Genomic DNA, 20294 nt, shown 5'->3' on the forward strand with positions numbered 1-20294 from the left:
CTCTGGAGTTCTTTTGTTACAATGATAGGTTCTGAGCTACCTGTGTGTATTGCTGGGCTCTTCCTCCTCCTTCAGGTCTGTCAGGTGACAAATAACCTCCTATTGATACTTCAAAGCCACTAGTCTGTGCTCTAGTTTAGTTTACCTAATTTTAAGTTTAAGCCAACTATGTATCAAATAAGGGATGTTTAATACAATTGAATCTGTGTTGTGCTTAACAGTGCCAAGAAATAGAGGCTCTATTTATTTACCAAAGCATTTGGAAATACATTTGTGGAGGAGGAAACCACAACTTCCAAATTGGTTTCTTTTTTGGTGTTTGGTTTGTTTTTTGTTTGTTTGTTTGTTTTTTGTTTTTTTTTTTTGTTTTTTGTTTTTTTAAGGAATACCACATTAACATGCAAAGCCATTTTAAATTTTCCTATATAGAACTTCCTGGCTGGTTAAATTGTGCAACAGTGGAAGAAATTAATCTCCCCACCTCAATTCTAAATAAAAAGCTTGGAGCCAGGATGAAAAATAGTGATTGTGTTGTTGTAGTTTGGTAGCTTTGAAATCTGGGAATGTGTGTGTTTGGACCTATGTCTATGACTTATTTGGTTCTTTTCCCATAGTTTTCCAATGTCAACTGAGTCTTCTGTCTTTAAATTAAAGGCTCTTAAGGTTGACCTAAGTGTCACAGCTACTTGTGGCCATTTAACACACATTCAACAGAAAAAGCTTTTCATTAACAGTGAATGGGGAGACCTCATTCTTTTCCTCATGTGGGTCAAGGCTACATCACTATTCTCCTGAACTTTAAAAGTTTTAAATGGATGCAATTTCACATGGCGTTCAGAGTAAGTGGTTCTAGAGAAACTCCACTTCAGAACAGAGCAGTGACTTGACAATGTGTCATATCTTGCTCTTTTTTGAAGTCCTGCTGCTTTGCATTACCATATTCAAGCTGCTCTGACTCCCAGCACGGTGATAATTTGAATAAGCTCGGCTTTTTGTAGTTAATTCCATCCCAGCTGATGCAGTGTCATGGAACAGAGCTGTCTGAGAAGCTGATTTTTTATTAAGCAGCACAGATGACCCCTGAGAGGTACAGAGAGACATCATCACCTGAGTACACCCAGCAATGCTTTGCAAGGTGCCGGTGGTTGCTGCTCCTCTGTGTGACAGAAGTGACAGCCTGGGGGGGCAGCACTGGATGCACGTGGATTCTGCTTTCCAAGATTTCCCGGGAGGAAGCAAAGGCAGGAATGTTCCTGAGGAGCAGGGACTCACTCTCCTTCGCTGTCCCCGCGCGTCTCCAGGAGCGACAGCTGCAGACGGCCCACGGACACAATGGGGGCCTTGTGCAGCGCTGGCCAGAGACGCCCACTGATAACTGTGTGCTGGCACCCGGGAACACGGAGCCAGCTGCCTCCTCTGCTTCACCACAGCCAGCTCCCCAGCACCCCTGTGTGCTCCAAGGGTGCTGCTCCCGCCTCCTCAAGGAAAACATTGCCCTCTGTACCTCTGTTTCTTTTTTCAGCCAGGTGACTGATTTATCTGGGGGCTTGGGTTGGTTCCTAGCAGAAGAAAAGAAATCCCAAAGGATACACATGTTCTCCATCCTTTAATGTTTGTCTTCCATCAGGAGCTAGGTTGTGACACTGTTTCAGATCTCTTTTTTAAGACAACAGCTATGCTCTAGTTAGTCATGCTAATGCTGCCTTTACTAACCAGATTTTGGGAATAACTTGAGGTTGCAGTGCCTCTGGAGAAAAAATTACTGGGACCTACACAGCAAAGAGAAGAAAACAGTTCCTTGCAGGTCTTACATGGCTTACTCATTGCCAGGTAGAGCAGACAGTGTTAGAAAAATGAGAATAATGTGTATTTCTCTTGGGTTAGATGCTGTATGCTTTGTATTTAACATATAAATATGTGGGCACACAGTTTGTGGTAACTGGGAGTGGGGCTGCAGCTGAGCCTCATCCCTAATTGGCTACAGCTGTGCAGAACAGGTGAATGCTATTGAAGGTAACGAGAGCCCAGGGGCGCTGCCCAACCACCAAGGGAGCAGAGGGCACACAGGTGCAGGGCATCAACAGGAGGGGATAAAAGGCTGGGCTGAGGGACAAGACGAGCAGATACTTGCAGCCTTCTGAAGAGACAGGGTCTTACTGTGTATGGGCAGACACCAGAGGCCTTCTGATGAGGTAAGGTGTTACTGTATATGGGTGAATGCTTAAAGCCTTCTGAAAGTGTGTGGTGATACTCCGTGTGTGTGGCTGTCTCAGCTGTGACACAAATATATCTGAGCTCGCTCCTGCCTACTCTGGAATGTAAGGTCATTGCCACTGTGCCATGGAGGTGACTGGGGATTCCTTCAGGCAGTTTTGTGGTGTAGAGCCATGCAGGGTTGGGTGAGAGCACATGAATGTCTTTCCAGCTGAAAGAGAAGGGAGCAAGCTGGTGGCTGGAGGAAGTGAAGCTGTGAAGCCTCCACAGCCTGAAGAAGCACAGGTTACTTTAAATATGCCCCAAGTGGTCAGCCACTGTGTCTGTTCCACTTTCCACCGTGGAATGGCCATCCAAGGATGCTGTGTCCTGTTGGAAGGGGGGTTGCTGAGGCAGTTTCCAGCAATTAGGGCACTGAAGTGCACATTTCAGTCCTTCAACTCCACATTTATCAGCAGCCTGTTTGAGGTGACTCCTCCATGTTTGCAGAGCACCAGACTGTCAGAGCCTATTGCAGTGTAGCTCATAACAATAACTTTTTTCCTGATATTTCTGAGATCCTGTTTTGAGAAGCCAAGAGAACTCTGTGTAAAATGGTGGTGTAATTAGGCAGTAAGTTCAGCTGACCTACTGACCTAATTGCATGGGTGATGGATTTGGCTGAGGCTGCCATCTGCTTCCAACAGCAAAGGCCTCCTCGGACATGTAAGGTCTGGGCTGAAGGAAAAAGGAAAGTCCAGCAAGCTGGAATTCTTGCTTTGCTTAGTGTCTCAAAACTCATGATAAGAGAGATGAGTTTAGGAAACAGTACTTTAGCAATAAAAACAATGGGTAGATAAAGTTTCCATGTTCCATGCTGGAGGAATCCATGGCTGGGGTGGGAATTTGCCCTCACAGTTGGGGTGTTTCTATAAAGATGGCTCCAGTACACCAATGCTGGGGTGGGTGAGGGCACTATCCAAGGGGGAATAATGCCTAGCAAATGAAAAGTACTTATTTATGGCTCCATATCATAAAGACAGGTGGGAGAGGATTAGCTTCTCTGTCTGTGATAAAGCAAATCTGTTAAGAGGGATTAAAGGGGCTAGATGAAGTGTTTTAATGGACTTATATGAAGTAATAGATTTTTGTCCTGGAGGAATGTTCAGGACTCACTGATACTTCTGCATTTCATGTTCTGCTAAAATTGCCTCCAAATTCTAAGGAATCCTGATTAATTGTTGGCCTTCTTCCAGCTGGAGCATTTGTGTCAGTCATGGTGGTGCTTAAAAAAAACACCCTGGAATAAAATTCTGTTCTGCTGTCATAAAGCTGGATTTAGCAGCCTTACACAGCACATGGGGCTGCACAAGTCTTGTTCTGATGACCCTTCATTTGCAGGGCAGTTTGCTTTTGGGGCAGCTCTTATCATTTGTAGTTCTTCTCTGGGGTTGTCTTTCACCTTCCTGTGGTTGGTGGGAGGAGCCAAGGCATGGCTTCTTCCCCTGGCATGATTTCCAGCCACGAGGAGCCTGTGGTAAGTATCTGCTCAAAAACCTTGTGATCTCCAGAGTGGTATTTACAGCTTGGTTTATATTTGTGATAAAGGGGTGCAGCGCAGTTGGTTTTCCCAGGAGCTGCCAGTCCTGCTCCTCCTGGTGAAGCTGTCTTGAGATACTGCCTCATTTACTTACCAATAAATACAAATTTGGGAAAGTCTTCCTGCAAACCACACATGGCTTGGCTTTTTAGTTGAGGTGTGTATGGGTGAGACACTAGTCTTACTGAGTAACCAAAAAAGAGCCAGAAATTCACCTGGATTTTTCAATATTCCTGGTAGATGCACGGGACAGTATTATAAGAGAAACTGTGCTTCTAGAACAAGTACATATTCCAAAATTAGCTTGCTAGTGTGGTAGCTCTTTAATTAGGAGCAGAGAAGCATCCATTTGGTCAGTCCTTGGAGAAAGGTGTGCCTGATAGCCATGGCTCTGGCCTTGTAAGCACGCCCTATTTTGTGAACTTTTGTCTCCACGTTGGTTGGGTGCCCCGACCTGAAAACAAACATCCTGCAGAACACGATGTCAGGAGGCACAAACAGCCTGACAGAGGCTCTGCCCCCAGGGGCTGAACCCCATTGTGTTTGTGCAAGAAGGAGCACAATGGGACGTCCTGCCTGACCCCGCAGGGTCGCTGCCAGAGTATGAGCGGGTTTATTCCAGGGAATATTTCTTCTCAATGGAGCTGATGGATTTACACCAGTGAATGAGCTGGCCGGGCCACAGTGCCTGCACTGCCTTAGGAATGCCCAGTGCTCATAAATGTTAGATGTTCTTAGTTTGTGGGATACAGTGACTGTGAGAAGTAGCTGGAGCTCCCTAAGTAGGCTGAAATTACATAACTGATTAACTTCTTAATGACTATTTTAAGTGAAACCTCCTGTTTTCTGGCACAAGCTTCAATTTCCAAACCACCTGAGAGTTCTTGCAGGAAGATTCCTCTTCCACACTCCAGTCAGGAGGAAGGGATAATTTACCTGGCCTGATGAATGTTCTCTCCAAAGAACATTCTCTCATTTCTTCTGTGATGTCTGATCAGTTGTTTTTGGACCTGTACACTTCATGAGTAGCACACTTCCAGATGAAAATGAATAAACTATTGCCTGAAAGGAAGGGGGAAGTGCTGGAGCTTTCCTCTAACCTGGATATTTGGAGATTGCACAGTACCTTCTTTTTATACCCAAGTCTTATCTAAATCCAGTCTCATTTACCTGACCCCTTCTTTTTAGGGAATAATTGTCCACTTGTTCATTTTTCCACATGGCATGCAAAGTTCTTCTGGATGGAATGTGCTATGACTACAGGAGCACCTGTGCTGTCACTGAGAAACTTTTTGATTTCATACACTTTTACATGTCCTGTATCTCATCCAATTCAAGGTGAGGATAAAACTGGTTAGTCAGAGTGGGAAATACAGGATAGTTGGATGTCATGAATTTTTGTTCTGAAATTCAGCTCCAGGTATGAACTTTGCCAAACTTTGGCTGTACCTGGGCTCGAATTTACTGATCTGCCAAGAGTGTGTGAGGAAATATTGATAGAGTTGAAAATGCACCAGTTCTGCTGTGTTAAATAGCCAAAGGTCTCTCTGGAGCAAGTGGTAGAGATAGAAGGTGCCATTCTGGAGTCTCCCCAGAGATTTTTGTATGGGCTCTCAAACCTGGAGTTCTAGGGCCTGTGCTCTTGTATCCCCACTTTCCATCCCTTGCCTTGTACTGGAGCAGGAGCACTTGCCATGGTAGTTCCTGAGTCATCCATCACTGCTGCCAGGTGCAGATAACATACCTAGAAAATTTAACCTCATCTGCTCTCCCTCCTGACAGTTCTGACTCACTGGGGCTGGGACAACTTTATCTGTTCAGGTGGCAAAAATTGCAAAGTATCTCAGAGCATTTTGCACTCGGACTTAAATTCTTTCAAATTAACTGTGCCCGATAAAACAGCTCTGAAGGAAACTGTTCTTTGGCTCCTGGGAAAACTGGGGCTGGAGGGCTGTGTGGAGCCACGCTGTGAGGCGCTGGCACAGCCAGGAGCCTTTGACCAGCAGTGTTTAATTACTGAGTCATTCTGTGCAGATGGATGGATGGGAGAGAGGGGAAAAAAACTCATCCTGCTGGAAACTGTAACACTTTCTGGAGAACATTTAAAACATGCCATGGATGCGGTGGCTTAGAAGGATTGTTAATGCTCTGGGTGGGGGGAAATATGCAATCCCAAACCAGGGACCAATTTGAAATGTGCTTGGTACAGCACACTGTATGGTATGATCCACCTGTAATGAAAGTTTCCACCTTTATTAGTTCTTGGGGTGTTTTTTTTAGTGGCAGCGGTGCTGATGTCTGGGTGTCAGCGTTTGGTTATGTGGGAAACGAGGTAAGGGCCTAAATAATACATGTTACTTGAGGGGCTGGAAACTAGAGCCATATCCTATGGCCTTCTAATTAAAACTCTTTATTTCCACAGATTTATTCTGTGGGCCTTACTAAATAGATCAGCCTTGGGTTTCTAATGGTGACTACTTGAGGAGGAATGTCGCCTTTGTTCCCCTGAATGGTGGGGAGCAGATTACCGGGCTGCCAATTTCCTGCTGCCTTTCAGAGCTGCAATTTGAGCCCTATTTGCTCCTGGCTCTTGCACAATTGGAAACAATGGGTGGCTTCTTTCAGGTTTCACTTCAGAGCTCTTAGAAACTGGGGAAGTGGCAAAAGCCCTACTTTACAGGTAATTACCAATAGATAATGTTTGCTCTGCGTCCCCCAGTCCCCCCTCCCGGTTTTTTTTTTTTGGGTTTTTTTTTTTTTTTTTTTTTTTTTTTTTTTTTTTTTTTAAGAGCTGATAAAGGTAGACGTCCACACCAAGCTCCCAATACAATACAGAACCCGCAGGGGCAGTTTTGTGGATGCGGTCCCGGCCACAACCCCATCAAGGTGATGGTGTGGGTCAAACCTCCAAGCAAAGGCAGGGGAAGCCACACCAATAGAGCTGCTGGGCTGCCAGCAGTGCTGAGGGCCCTGTTCCAGTCGGCCCGGTGTGTGTGAGTGTTTGCTGGTGTGAACCTGCCCTTTGATTTAGGGCCCCTTTTTATTGTAGCCTCTATCTCCTTTATTGGGTGCACTCTACTCATACCTTGTTGACGTTTATGTAGGATAGTTAAATGTTTTCTTGGGGATATTCCATTCTAGGATACCACCTGTCCTGTAAAGTTTATCTTAAATACAGAAGCTTGTTTTACCACATAAAGATAGAAGTGGCTGTTGTTTAATCTTATCTTGCTAATGGGGGGCTGTGGATGCCTACCAAGAAGATGCAAAGAGATGCTCTTGCAATGTTATCAAAAGTTATCAAAAAATGGTTTAGGGCAGATGGACAATGTCTGAATTGGGATGCTTGTGCCTCTCTGTGCTAGAGGTGCTCTCCTTCCTTACCTCCCTGCCTGAAGGCACATCACTGTAGGTGGCTACTGGAACTGCAGATGTGGATGCAGGGCTATGAACCAAAAATGGGCTGTATCCAGCAGCACAGGAAATTCAGTCCCTGCACTCCGTCCGTGTATTGCATTTGAACATGTAACCAAAGTATTAAAAAACAAATGAACACAAGAAGCAGTTCTGCATTTCATACCTGTGTTTCTGAGTTTCCCGTGGGGATTGCAGATTTTCATTAGCTTTAACTGTGAGCATGGCTTTTGCTTCTTGTTTTCACCATCTGCAAGGCTTGGACTCAGTAAAATACTCCTGTTCCTCTTCCTTCCTGTTGTAGCTGCCCCTCTTACTGCCATGACTTCAGTGATATCTTTTAGGCTGTAAATCTTACCATTGAAACCATCCCAGAAGGAGAGAAAGATTGCAGAGTTGCACCATTCTGGATATATCTCTGCTCCAGAGGAGAAGCAGATGGAAGGATGCCCATGCCCTCTGTTGCTCACTGAACTCTGAAACTGAACTCTGAACTCTGAAAAACAGGAGGAAGAGATTCTGAGCAGAGGCTTGGAGCCAAGCTGTAAAACTGCCTCGCTGGTAGGTTTGTTAGGAGATTGTGTTATTTCCCCCTTTCTCCAGTTCCTTGCAGATAATTTAGGAAGATGGAGGAGATCTGAATGAACAAGGTATGTGCCCACTATCTTTGCCACCTGTGAGTCTGCAGCAGTGCTTCCACGAGATGCCAACACAAAGAGTTTTGCTGGCTCTCCTGTGCTTATGGACAATGCAGTTATATAATCTTGTAAAACAATAATGGAAATGTCTCCCATGACAGGAGCTATATGATGGATAATCCTTTCCTCCTCCTCCTGCATTCTGTGGGCTGAGGGACACGTGGGGGTATTTGCACATGCACTCAGTGTACACCAAAGGTTTTCCCCTCCTGCCTCTAAGGCCTCCCCAGCACCCTTGGGCAGAATGTTCTTTGTGTCAGCCCTGCTCCTACGTGATGTTCTGCTGGGGAAAACGATGCCTCCCTCATGTTTCTCAGGGGATGTAAATTTGCCAAAACAAATGTTGGGGAGAGGAACGCCTGACAATTCTGTTTTGATTTTATGTAACCTTTACAATGCCCTCCCTGCAATGCCTCCCAGATAAGGAGGTGGTGTGCCAAAGAAAGAGAATGGTTACAGCTCCTGATGACTTCATCCCATCTCCCCGTTTCAAACAAGGCACTTTTTGATGGGTTACGAGACATGACATCAGAGTTCTCGGATTTGTGCCTGCAGCGCCGGTGGGAAGCATCCCACGGAGCGAGCCCACTGGCTGGGCAGAAAGGGCAGCAGTGAGGCAGGAAAAGTGTGAGTGACACCAGCCACAAAGCAATGGAGGAGTTGGAAAAGGCTGTACAGTAATACATCAGAGTCAGAATGGAAAATGCTTTTTAAGATTCCCTACATCCTTCTTTTGCCATCAGCTTGAGTTCAAAGCAGTCAAGTTGTTCAAGCACAACAGGACTGCCATGGGCCTTGGCAAGGGCTGGAGGCTAAAGGCTGTCAGGCTCAGCAAAACCTGGAGTTAAGCACTTTCCCAAGTGAAGGAGCCAGATCTCACCAGGATGTGATGGAGGTGGCTCTGTCTCTGTTGCCCTCCTGTGCTGGAAATGCAGGGATGGCCTGTAAAGTCAGACCCTAGAAGAAATTTCTTGTTTAAGGAGTCTCAGCTTCAAGTTTCTGCTGAAGCCTCAGCTCAGTCTAGCCATCCAGAGGAGATGCTACCTGGCAAAGGAGAGCAGGAGAAAGTACTGACTCATCTGCAATTATTTTCCTAACAAAAGGATTTCGGTGCTGTCAGGTGGTCCATAGCCTGGGGGTTATATTCTTATCTAGACTTAGGCAGGAAACCCTTTGATTTACAACTGGATGTAAGGAATAGCAATTGCTTCCCTCATCTGCACAGTAGATTGCTGGCATGTATTCCCCTTAGGTTACAAGCCTAAAGGATCCCACACCAGCAAGACACTGGCAGTGTGAGTTGTTGGCTAAGCCAGTTAGGATGCTGAGAACGTGGCAGACCAATGCTCCAGGGTTTGTCAATTCAGGGTTAAATGGAAAAACCTGCCTGGAAAGCTCTGAGCTACTCAGCTGGTGGCAAACTCCTTTCTGCCCCTTGAGAGCACCTGGGATGCTCCACAGAGTTAGGAGGCCCAAACTCCCCACAGCTGAAGGGACACCCAGGACAAGAGCCTTTGGTTATACAGAAGGGTATTAAGCAGGCCCTCTCTTCTTGAGGCAGGTCACAGTCTGGTCTTGGTCTCCTTCAGGCTTGCCCCAAGACCTGCAGCCTTAAAACCATAAGGGTTTAGGACAGGAGAGCTGTGCTGTTCTCCTGCATCCCTTCTGGAGCTCCAGTGGATTTGGTGAGTTTGTGCTAAGGATATTGGCTAAAATTGGCCTGTGATCTGTGATCAAGCTACAAGGGCTTGATGTGAGCATTACAGAATCTGCTCCCAGCAAAACGCTGGGTTTGAGTCAGCCAGAGAGACCAAATGGAGGTTCTTACCAACTTAGTCATTGTTGGGTGCCTAACTAGAGCTAAGCCTCCTGCAAGGACAGGGGCTTTGGCTGCCTTTTGTGATACAAATGGGCTATGTTTAAAGCCCTGTTTGTGGCTGGGAGTGGGAAGCTGTTTGTTTGAGGGTATTAACTGTCTGGTAGCACTCCTGGCCCTCATTGAGGTGGCCCCAGGAGCAGGGTAGCTTGGAAATGCCACTTGCAATTAAAACCTGTATCTAAAAGTGCAGTTCTGCTGCTTGTTCACGCTGAGAAGGGTTTCCTATCTTTCAGAGTCTTTTGGTCGCTGGGCTACATTTAATAGGATGAGATTTATTTTTTTTTTTTTCCCTTTCCCCCTTGAACCACAAAGCTGCCAAGCTATCCAAGAAAGAGGCTTGTAATTAATGCTAAGTGGAGTGGAAAGCAGGGTGGCTGCTCAGCATAGGGCATGCTCTGGCCTAAAAGAATGCCAGTGGAGCTCTGAAACAACTGTGAGTCTCCAGGTTTTTAATCACGCTATGTGGGAGTAGGAGCTGCCCCCACTGCAGTGAATCTGTTTGGCTCCATTGTGGCTGGAATGTGAATATTGTACTGCTGGGCCATGGAAGTGTCCCTTTGGATGGGTTTCTCTTTTGGGGCACTCCAGGAAAGGCTGGATTTGCTTCTCTTTAAAAGCTTTGTCAAAGTTCCTGCAGGTTGTGACCTTGCAGTTTGGGGCTGTGATCTTCCTGGTGATAACCTCATCATCTCGCCTTGGCCTGTCCCTAAAGGGTCTGTTGCAGGGACACATTTTCTCAGCCATCCCCTCCTCCTTGCACATAGCTTTGTTGTTCCACTAAGTGGTTTCACTTTCTCAAGTGTTGAAAGTGGCTGTTAAAGCAGCAGCTGCCTTAACCTGGGGCTCACCTGCTTTACATTTGGGATTTTTTCCCCTGCACCTTCAAGCTGTTTTCCCACTGGGTTTGATGAGCAAGTGGAATGCAGTTTCCATATCTGCTGTATGGGTTCTAGACCTCACCCTGGGCAGTAACAGGGCAAGGCTTTTTGCTCAGCTCTCAGAGAGACACGGAATGTGGTGGGCAAGTCCTTTGCTTGTGCTTTTCCAACCACTTCTGGGTGTCTAAAAATCCTTAGAGAAAAATGCCTGTGACTGCCAAGAAACCCTTAGCTAAGAAAACAGAATAGATCAGTACTGAGTGGCAAAAAAAAAAAAAAAAAAAAAAAAAAAAAAAAAAAAAGTGAGGAGCAGGAGGAATGACATTGGGGTTTTTTAACACACTTTATAGTAGGTCCATTTCAACTCTGTGGTTTTAGTTTTTGGCTTTGCATTCCCAAACTGCATCCTGCATTTCTGTGTCTGGTGAGACTCTAGTAGAAACACTGGTATCTTTGCACTGCCTCAGCTTGCAGAGCTGCAGAGAATAAATACCAGAGCTGTTGCCGTGGCCATTTGGTCACCTTGCTGTTGGTAGTGTTTTTTTTTTCATTCTCTAACAAATAGGCTGTGGCAGAGGACCTGCTGTGTAGGTTCTCAATTTAAACTTTTGCTTTGTGTGTTTTTTTTTTTTTTTTTTTTTGCTGTTGGTTTTCTTTCCCCCCATTTAAAACAAAGCCCCTCAATTGTCAAGCTGTGTCTGACTTACTCAGAATTCCCGAGTTGTGCTTCCTTTTTGAAGGTGGCAGTACAGAAAGCCGATGTATGGAATATTTTTCTCCTCCAGTGTGTGCGTGGATCTCCCCCCAGGCCGTTTGTCGGTGTTTCCCAGCTGCCCGGGTTTCTCATGCAGATGAGCCTTGCAAAACGGTTTCCTCCTGCACCCTGTTAGGACAAAGGCTCAGTTGTTGTTTTCTGTTGATAAACTGGACATTTAACTGCTTCGTTTCCCCCCTACTACAGCAGAATTAGTCGGGGGCTATTTGCTCAGGCCCCAATCCCTGGGATTGCTGGGACAATCGCTCAAGAGGTTCCGATTTAGAAACCAATGAATGTCAAGCTGAGCCTCTGAACTAAACTTTCTTTGAGATGAGCCAGAGTGACCTGCAGCGAGCTCTAAACAAGAGTGCAATGACCCCCCCCTCCCCTTCCCTTCCCGAAAGGAAAAATATTTCCCAGACCACTGGGAACCCTCCTGACTTCCTCTCCTGTGAATTCTGGATTAGTGTGATTTGCATGCTTAAAGTTAATTCACTGGTGAACGGAGGAGGTGTCTGGGCGCTTGAATAGATTCAGCTCCTCGCCGCCGAGTGCCAAAGGCCTCCGGTGCGAACCGCGGAGCGAGGGAAAGTGAGGACATGGAGGACAACTGCAGGGCCGAGGGGAGGGAGGAGGGATTGTACCATTTGTACTGAAGTGTTTGCAATTCTGCCCTCCCACAGGCCATGGCAACTGGACTGAATGTAATCTGGCCCTTTTATTTTCTTGCTTTCATTCAAGTGAGGCCATATAACAAGTGGGGAGAGAGAGGAAAGGGGGAAATGCATGAAGTATACATAATAAAGGTGATGCTGCTGGAAATGTCATTTGTTGCTCAAAAATGCCACCAAAACCCAGTGTACTGGATGGGTTGGGAATTTGAGTCTGCTGGGTCCCTGGGAGGCTTCTTCTTTAAGCCATTCTTAAAAACAAACAAAACAAACCAAAAAAGCCCTGTCTGGTCATCCACAGGCCTCGCTCCCTGATAAGAGCCATCTCTCATGGCCAAATTAAAACATGGGCTCCATCTCGCAGCTCGCCCTTGATAAGACGCGTCCATCCACCCGTTAGGAAAGTTTCCCTTTCCAATTTTTTGGTGCCTGGGAAAGCTGCTTTAAAATTGATGGGGGAGAGAAAGAGGGGGGAAAAAAAAAGAAGAAAAGTTTGAATCATTGCTGGAGTCACTGGCCCCGCTGAGGGGGCTTTCTCTCTCCTCTGAAGAACAGACCACGCACAAAGCCAGATGGTTCCCGTCTGCTGGCTTTATTCAATGCACTTCCTCCCACAGACGGGAGCCCTTTTGCCCTCCTTCCACCCCCCTCTTTCAAGCATCCACCACTGGGCCTTTCTGTTCTGCGGCTGGAAATAATCTTTTATTGCCCAGTTGTTCGGAAGTGACCTTTTGCCCTTGATTAGATAGCACCAGGCTCTATCGCCGGATTGCTTTTGAGCTGGCAGTTGCTTTTTTGTGTCCGCTGATCCGGTGTCAGGGAGAACAATGCAAGGCTTTGCAAAATTTTAGTCCAGCTAAGGCTCCATGTGGGATGGCGGGGGTAGGGAGGGACGGCGTTGGATAAAGCGGCCTCGTGGACCATGATTAATTATATGAAAACATTTCCTTTAATAAACTGAAAAACAAATCGTGTTTTGCTTTGGGTTTTATATTCAGCTCGCGCACTGATGCGAACTGCCGTGCGCTCCTTTCCAAGCCCTTGGATCCTCGGTGGAGGCAAAGGGGCAAAACTGCTCCTTGTCCCTCTCCTACAGGGTTTTTGTGCCTGGCTGCTCAGGCAGGTGAGCTGAAATCTGCCCTCAAAACTTCCAGCTGGCGTTGAGCTCAGTGTTTTACTCATGGGGTGGATGGAGTAGTTATTTCAGGGAGAGGCTCCCAGGCCCTGGAGGAAATAACTGATCCTTTTCCAAAAAGCAGCTCTGCAGGTAACTAAGTTTCAGGTTTTGTCTACAGGTAACTAAGATTCTCCTTTAGAAAGGGGAATCTTAGTTACCTGTAGACAAAAAAGTTGGTATTTATGGAAAGTAAAGGAAATTCTGTAAAATGTCGTAAAACAGAAGAAGAAAATTCTCTCTTGAGAAATTTTAACACCAAAACCTAGAACTGAGTGTGCATTATACTTGGCATAGGGATATGCTCTTATATTATTTTCTATTGAACATAAAATGCATTGCATTGGGGGGTGGCAGTCTCTTTCCTAAATAAACGGGCCTTGAGCTTTAGCCTAAAACCAAATCAAACAAAGCCCAAACCTGCCTTTCCCCTCCCCATCCAGCTTGATCTGGACTGACTTAGAAATAGCAGGACAGAAGCTGGTGGCCTGTGGGTTATTCAATAATCTGTAAGCTAAAATCAAGAAAGCTGTTTTTTGGGGTATTTTTGGAGTCAGGTTTTCAGTGTTCAAGACAGCTTAGTCTTAGGCAGTCTGGCAAAAAAAAAAAAAAAAAAAAAAATTTTAAAAAGTAAGTACATCTGGTTTCCAGTCCAGGAAAGGAGAAAGATCCTTGTTCTGCATGGATTTTATTCTTTGTGTTTGGGTCTGGTGGGTATTTAGTCTGGGATTTTTTTTTTTTTTTACCCTGATTGGATTCTGTCACTACCCAATTTTGGAGGAAGTTTCTCCAGGGAATAATTTGCTGGTTGCCACAATCCTTTTGTTACTGCTGTGCACTACACTGCTTCCTTGAATAGTAACCTTTAAAAAAAAATATGCATCAGCTCTCTTGGCCTCACAGATTCATCGGCAGCTTTTAATTCTGTCAAGGCCACCCCTTCATCTGGCAAATCACAGGAATGTCTGTGGTGTGAATGGGACACGTTCTGTGTCAGGAAGGCAGCTGGGGAGCTCTGTTCCCTGCCTGCCTGGGCTCCAGCTGCTGGAATCCTGGGCCCAGTGAGGAATGGTGTCCAGCCAAGTGGCCAGCACCACAGCAGGTACCTTCACCTGGCTTCTCCTGGCTCTCAGAGCAATCTGTTCCACAAGCCTGTTGGTTTCACCACTGTTAGATGTCACAGGACTTCTCTGTGAGGAAGAGTTTGCTTATGATTCCTAATTAATTCCATGCTTTTTTTTCCCTCATGCCCCTATTTTAGCCACTGAAGAAGTGTTATCTTTGGGCAGCAAGAAACACTGAAATATTTGTATAGATTCAGTTGCACTGCTTGGAACATTTGTCAGGTGGTAGCTTGAGGGCACCTGAGAGGCACAGGTTGTATCAGCTGTAGCTCTCCAGGCTACAAGAACTCTTCAATTAACACAGGCTGTGTTAATTGAACCCATATCTGTCCCCATATCTGTTGGTTGTAAACACAGCAATGACTGCTGCTCTGTCTTCTTCCCTGTGCCAAAGTTATTGCTGTGATAAGGAATTTACATCTTAGAATATTTTAGGTTGGAAGGAACCTCAAAGCAGTAGTTCCAGCCTAATTTGTTTTTATATAGGTTTTAATTTTTGCAGGAAAGGATACTTTTTTTTTTTTCTTCTTAATGAGAATTGATGAAGAACAGCTATAGGAAAATTTATATTAGCGAATTTATTTTAATTCTTTCCACTTGCCCAGTCTCTCATGTAGGTTCAGTGATGGTGGTATGATAGCTACTCAGGTTTGAAAGAAGTCTGTGACAGAAGAAACTTCAGAGTAACTCATGACTCTTTATCAAGTGGAAAAAACATGAGCCAGTCTGAGGCAAAGCAGCAGATCTGGTTTTTGGCTTAGGAACCCAAGTGTCTCTGTGTGTGTGTGTTTGTAACGGGACCATTTCCACTTGCTGATGTCAGTGCTGCTGTTAATGAGCTGCCCACGGTCCCTCAGAAATGTTGATTTCAGATTCCCACACCTCTTTGCCCGCAGACTGCCCCTGGTGGGATGCTGTGCTGGGCTGCAGCACGGGGCTCGGGCTGTGCCCCAGCATCAGGGTCTCAAATGCACCTCAGCACTGCTGTAGGGCACAGACAGGAAAAAAACAAATGCTTGATCTTTTCCATTCTTTTTTATGTGGGGGGGCCTCAGGTCAGGGCTGTGAGTTGCTCCTCTACCTTGGTCAGAGAGGGAACCCAGGAGATTTTTTATCCTCTAAGATGGCATCATTCCCAGCACATGATAGGACAAGGGGGAATGGTTGCAAGCTGAAAGAGGGTGGGTTTAGATTGGACACAAGGAAGAAATTCCCCCCTGTGAGGGTGGTGAGGCCCTGGAACAGGATGCCCAGAGAAGCTGTGGATGCCCCAGCCCTGGAAGTGTTCAAAGCAGGGCTGGATGGGGCTCTGAGCAACCTGAGATAGTGGAAGGTGTCCCTGCCCATGGCAGAGGGTTGAAATTACATGATTCTTTCCAAACCAAGCCATTCTGTGATTCTATGATCAGTCCTGCCATGTCTAGCCCAGGGTAACTTTAACTTGAAGCAATACACCTGCTATTATCCAACTCGGATGAAAGGGGGATGGAGCTAACTGGGAAGCTCAGGGGAAGAGTGCATTTAATTATTCAATTTCTACAGTGCCTTGGAAAAACGAATACATTTTTCCTTCCTAGACTGTTGTTTGAATTCCTCTCCTCTTTTTTTTATACTTAGAGAGGAGGTTGAATATCAGAGCTGGTCTTTGCTTGCTCATAATGTTTTCTCTTAAATTATCTTTTAAAAGTTTTCTTGTATTATATTTGCCTAAAGAAATTGCCTTGGAAAACTAACAAAGCATTAAGACACCGAAAAACTGGGCTGCATACAGAAGAGACTTTAGATACTTAAAGTAAATTCAGGAGTTTCAGGATATGCATGCATGTGGTGGGCGATGGGAAATGAGTTAATTTTCTATATTCCTAACTTGTTCCTTTCTTCTCCAGCGCTGTTTGCCTGGGAAAACAATGATTGCCTTTCAGCCTTTTCTTCCCTTTCAAAGAACGGGGATTTAGTCAATGGGACTATTTACATGCAAAACGTGAAGCATATGCATAAGTGCTTGCAGGACTGCGGCCTTTCATTGTCGCTAAAGCAGCGCTGCTTTCCGGTGGCAGATGAACTTGTCATTTTAAAACCCGTAATAAACAAAATTAAGTCATTGCGGGCAGGTAATTAGGCTTAAGAAAAATAAACAAGCCTTGAGGAGTTTAATAAATGTTTTCCTCAACCCCCCCAGCTGAAGAAAATGAGGCGCTGCCCTTTGGAATAATACAGAATGCAGAAATAGACATACTGAAATAAAATGGGCAACGATGGGAAGTGGGGTAAAAACCACTCCTGGTTGTATTGAAAGCAAAACCTTGAATAAGATGCTGAGAGAATTGGGTCTTCTCTACTTAGTTTATATTTAGCTTTGACTTATTTTCCTGCCTGTACGGGGAGACCTGCAGATACCTCAGAGCTCTGCTGACCACAGGTTTGCTGAGTGTGTAAAACAACAAAAGCTCGACAACCAACATTTCCAGCCACTCTGCTGTCGTTCAGCCTGATAGCTTTAATTTTCTTCTTTGAGTGGATTAACCAAAGCACTCTATTTTTGTCTAATTTGGTGACCTCAGAACACAACAGATAAGGAAATTTGCTTATCAAGATACACGGTGGAAACAGCTGTAAGTGTGAGAATATGTTGCAATGCTGTTGTTAAGGCTCCTTGAGGTGAGAAAAGCTTCTCTGTAGAACTATTTTCCATGTAATCTTTGTGTTGTAAGTATCCTACGTGAATTGCACTGGGATCTAATTCCAAAAATTGGTTTTTCAGCCAGGATTTCTCAGTGTGTAAATATTCAAGCCTGAGTTAGGCTGTAAAAATCCCTGGCTTCCTAGAGAGCCTCTCTGCCTTGCTCAGCTCCCATCCTCATGGCAATAACCAAAACCATTCCAAATAAAGCCGAGGGATCACTATGAGCAAGGGCTCTATGTCCTGTACTCCTTGCACAGGCACTGAAGACTTTTTGAAAGCTAAACAAATAATAACCCTATCAAAATAAACCAATTTAAAATGGTAGCAAATAAAAGGGGAATACAATCATGTGCTCCTTCGCCTGACTAATGTTTCTATGTGCTCAGGCCTCGGTCTTATTGCCTTTATGAGATTTACATAAATTAGTCATCACATTTTATAATTTTCCTTTTACATATGTATGGCTGTTAGTCCGTGTGTGAAAAAATGTCATGAGTATCAGAGGTCTATTTGCATTAGAATTTCCAGTGGAAATGTCAAGTATGACCTTTCTCTTGTCCGGGTGGCTAATCCCATTTGAAATTCCTGCCATGCTCCTAGGGAGGGTCACTGCGCTTGTGAATTCAAGCCCAGCACCTGCCGCAGCCCCGGCTCCTCCTCTTCCTCCCCAAGCCCAGATGACGGAGGTGGCAGCCCGCAGAGCCCGCCTGATGCTCGGCCTGGCTGCGCTTGGCTGAGATCTCTGCTCCCCGCTTATGGGGGCAAAATGCCTTGCTACCAATTTCTTGATTTTTTTTTTCTTTTTTCTATTTCTTTTTCTTCCCTTTGTCGGCATGTTGTTTTTGAAGGGTTTAAAGACCATAAAGGAAAGACGCGGCAGACAGATTAATGATGACTTTTGAAATACAGGAATGGGGATTTGGAAATTTTAGGGCAGAAAAATAAGATTTATTTTCACATTAAGAAAGAAAAAGGCAAGAATAAAGGTGTATGGAAGTTCATAATGTGGATAAGAGGGATGTGATGAGGGAGTTGAAGCCTTCCCTTGTGGTTGTAAATCAATCTGGAGGCTGTAAGCAGGTGCAAATATATTGGCAGGATATCCACATGCAATAAACTAACCCTTGCTTTGCCACTACGTGGGTCTGTTGACAATTTCCCATTACAGGAAGTGCTTTTTGATATTCAGAGGAAATCTGCTCTTGGGTTGTAATGTCTATTTCTATCGCAGTGACTTTTTAATCCCATTGTATGCTGAGGGGATTGGAAGTAAAATTTCCTGCAGCCTACAGGAAAATAACTTTTATAACCTTGCTTATCTCCAATTACATTTTATTATTTTTTAGATGTTAGTTTATTTAAATATTTACTTTGGGAAATAACCATCAGAGATTAAGTTCTTGGTTCCTGTAGTCATGTGGGTATTATCTGTTTATGGCTCCTTTCTGAACCAGCCCTCAGTCAAATAATTTTCTATCAGACTGCAGCTGTACTGGCAAAACACGAAGCACTGGTGCCTTAATCAGTTCCTGACATTAGAGATAGTATGGTGAGTTCCTGGGCCTCCTGCACCTTATATAAAGTTTGATTAAGGCACAAAGCCAAGATAGTGGGAATGCCAAACTTGCTCCCAATTCTGCTGCCAGACTGCCCCACGAGCTGTAGCAAACAACCCATTTATAATCCCTAAGCTTTATGGCCCTCTATAAATTGACAATAATTCCCTGTAATGTGTGGAATAGGCTTGGTGAATGGAGATTCTTAGGGGGAAAAAATTAACTTTTCAAATAAAATTCAACAGTAGCTTGTGTAATGCTGTTGGGAACTTATGCAGCTCACTCCTGTTCCTGGTTTGGACCTCCTGGCCTGGGGGGAGAGCTGGGTGGGATGCTGAGAGGTCCACAGGGAGCCTGCCTGTTCCCATGACTCACAGACAGCTTTCCATGCAGGCTCACACTGCCCTGTAAAACCACCACGCTTCAGTCACTGTGTGACAGCAGGGTGGTCACTCTGGGTGACCAAACCGGCCGCCACGCCAACTCAGCTATTCCCCTTCCAGCCTGAGAGGATCCCTTTCCTGCAGCACCTGATTGAAATCGGTCCCAGCACCTTTACTGTTCCCCAAGTCTGAGCATTTGTCTTACAGCAAGTGTTTTGGTGGCTGATCTGCATTCTGATACAGCATAACCTTCAGTGCTTTTCCTGAGGAAGTGACTGTACTGACAAATGAAGCATGTTTATCTGCTGAATAGAAAAAAATACAAAGTAAGAAATGTATTTAACTGGGAGGTGACTCAGTATGTGACAGGTGGGATGCTGGTTACATATTTTCCTTAAGGAGTGGTAAAAGATGACAGGAACAAATCTGTCATGTCCTCCCAGGGTGTGTACGTGGGCAATGTGAATCAATATATTACAAACACGGACATTGTGGTGGGTGGTTTTAAACTCAGTGCTCTGAAAACACTGGGGGCTAAAGCCAAGGTCTTTTAGCGACCTCCAGCCCGAATGCACTTGGCTAAACACTCCCTGTACTTTCCAGTAATGGCTGGATGTCTGAGCAAGCACAGTCAGGACTGAGTCCAGTGAGAGCAGGGCAGCTTCCTTTGCGAAAAAGTCTTGTTTCATCATGTTCTGTGTATGTGTTTATCTGAAAACAGAACATATTCTTGAAATGACTAGTTATTGTCTGCTAACAGTTTCTGAGTCAAGAGTGCTGCTTGCCTCTCCAGGGAGCAGCAGGGCCTGCTGCCAGCACAGCACCTGGAGGGAAGTCTGAGAAGGCTGTGGACACAGCAATTCCCCTTCTGTCTCTGGAAGTCTGGATGTGATGTATCTGCAGTTTGTGCCATCAGCTAGACAGGCCAGCACACACCATAGCTGAGTGTACTGGGCAAACACCAGCTCATTAAAACTGTAGGAAATACACTTTTTTTTAAAAAGCGGGAACCTTTGTATATGACTGTTAGTTTTTTAGGCCTTTCTGTGGAAGAGGAGAAAGGAATTGTTGAGGGCTGGAAAGCTGAGGTTACCTTTCACAGCCAGCAGTGGGAATGGATGCAGTCACCTTCTCTTCCCCTCAGACTCCCTCATAGCCACCTCTGGTACCCCACCCTGCTCCTTCAGGAGGGATCTGACATGGATGAAAGGACAGGGATGATTGCTGTAGTGCCCTGAGCCCCTTGGCAAACTTCTGTTTGCTGCCTGGTCATTTCTATGGGCT

This window comes from Melospiza georgiana, chromosome 5 (assembly GCF_028018845.1).
Source record: "Melospiza georgiana isolate bMelGeo1 chromosome 5, bMelGeo1.pri, whole genome shotgun sequence".
In the NCBI taxonomy this organism is placed as follows: Eukaryota; Metazoa; Chordata; class Aves; order Passeriformes; family Passerellidae; genus Melospiza; species Melospiza georgiana.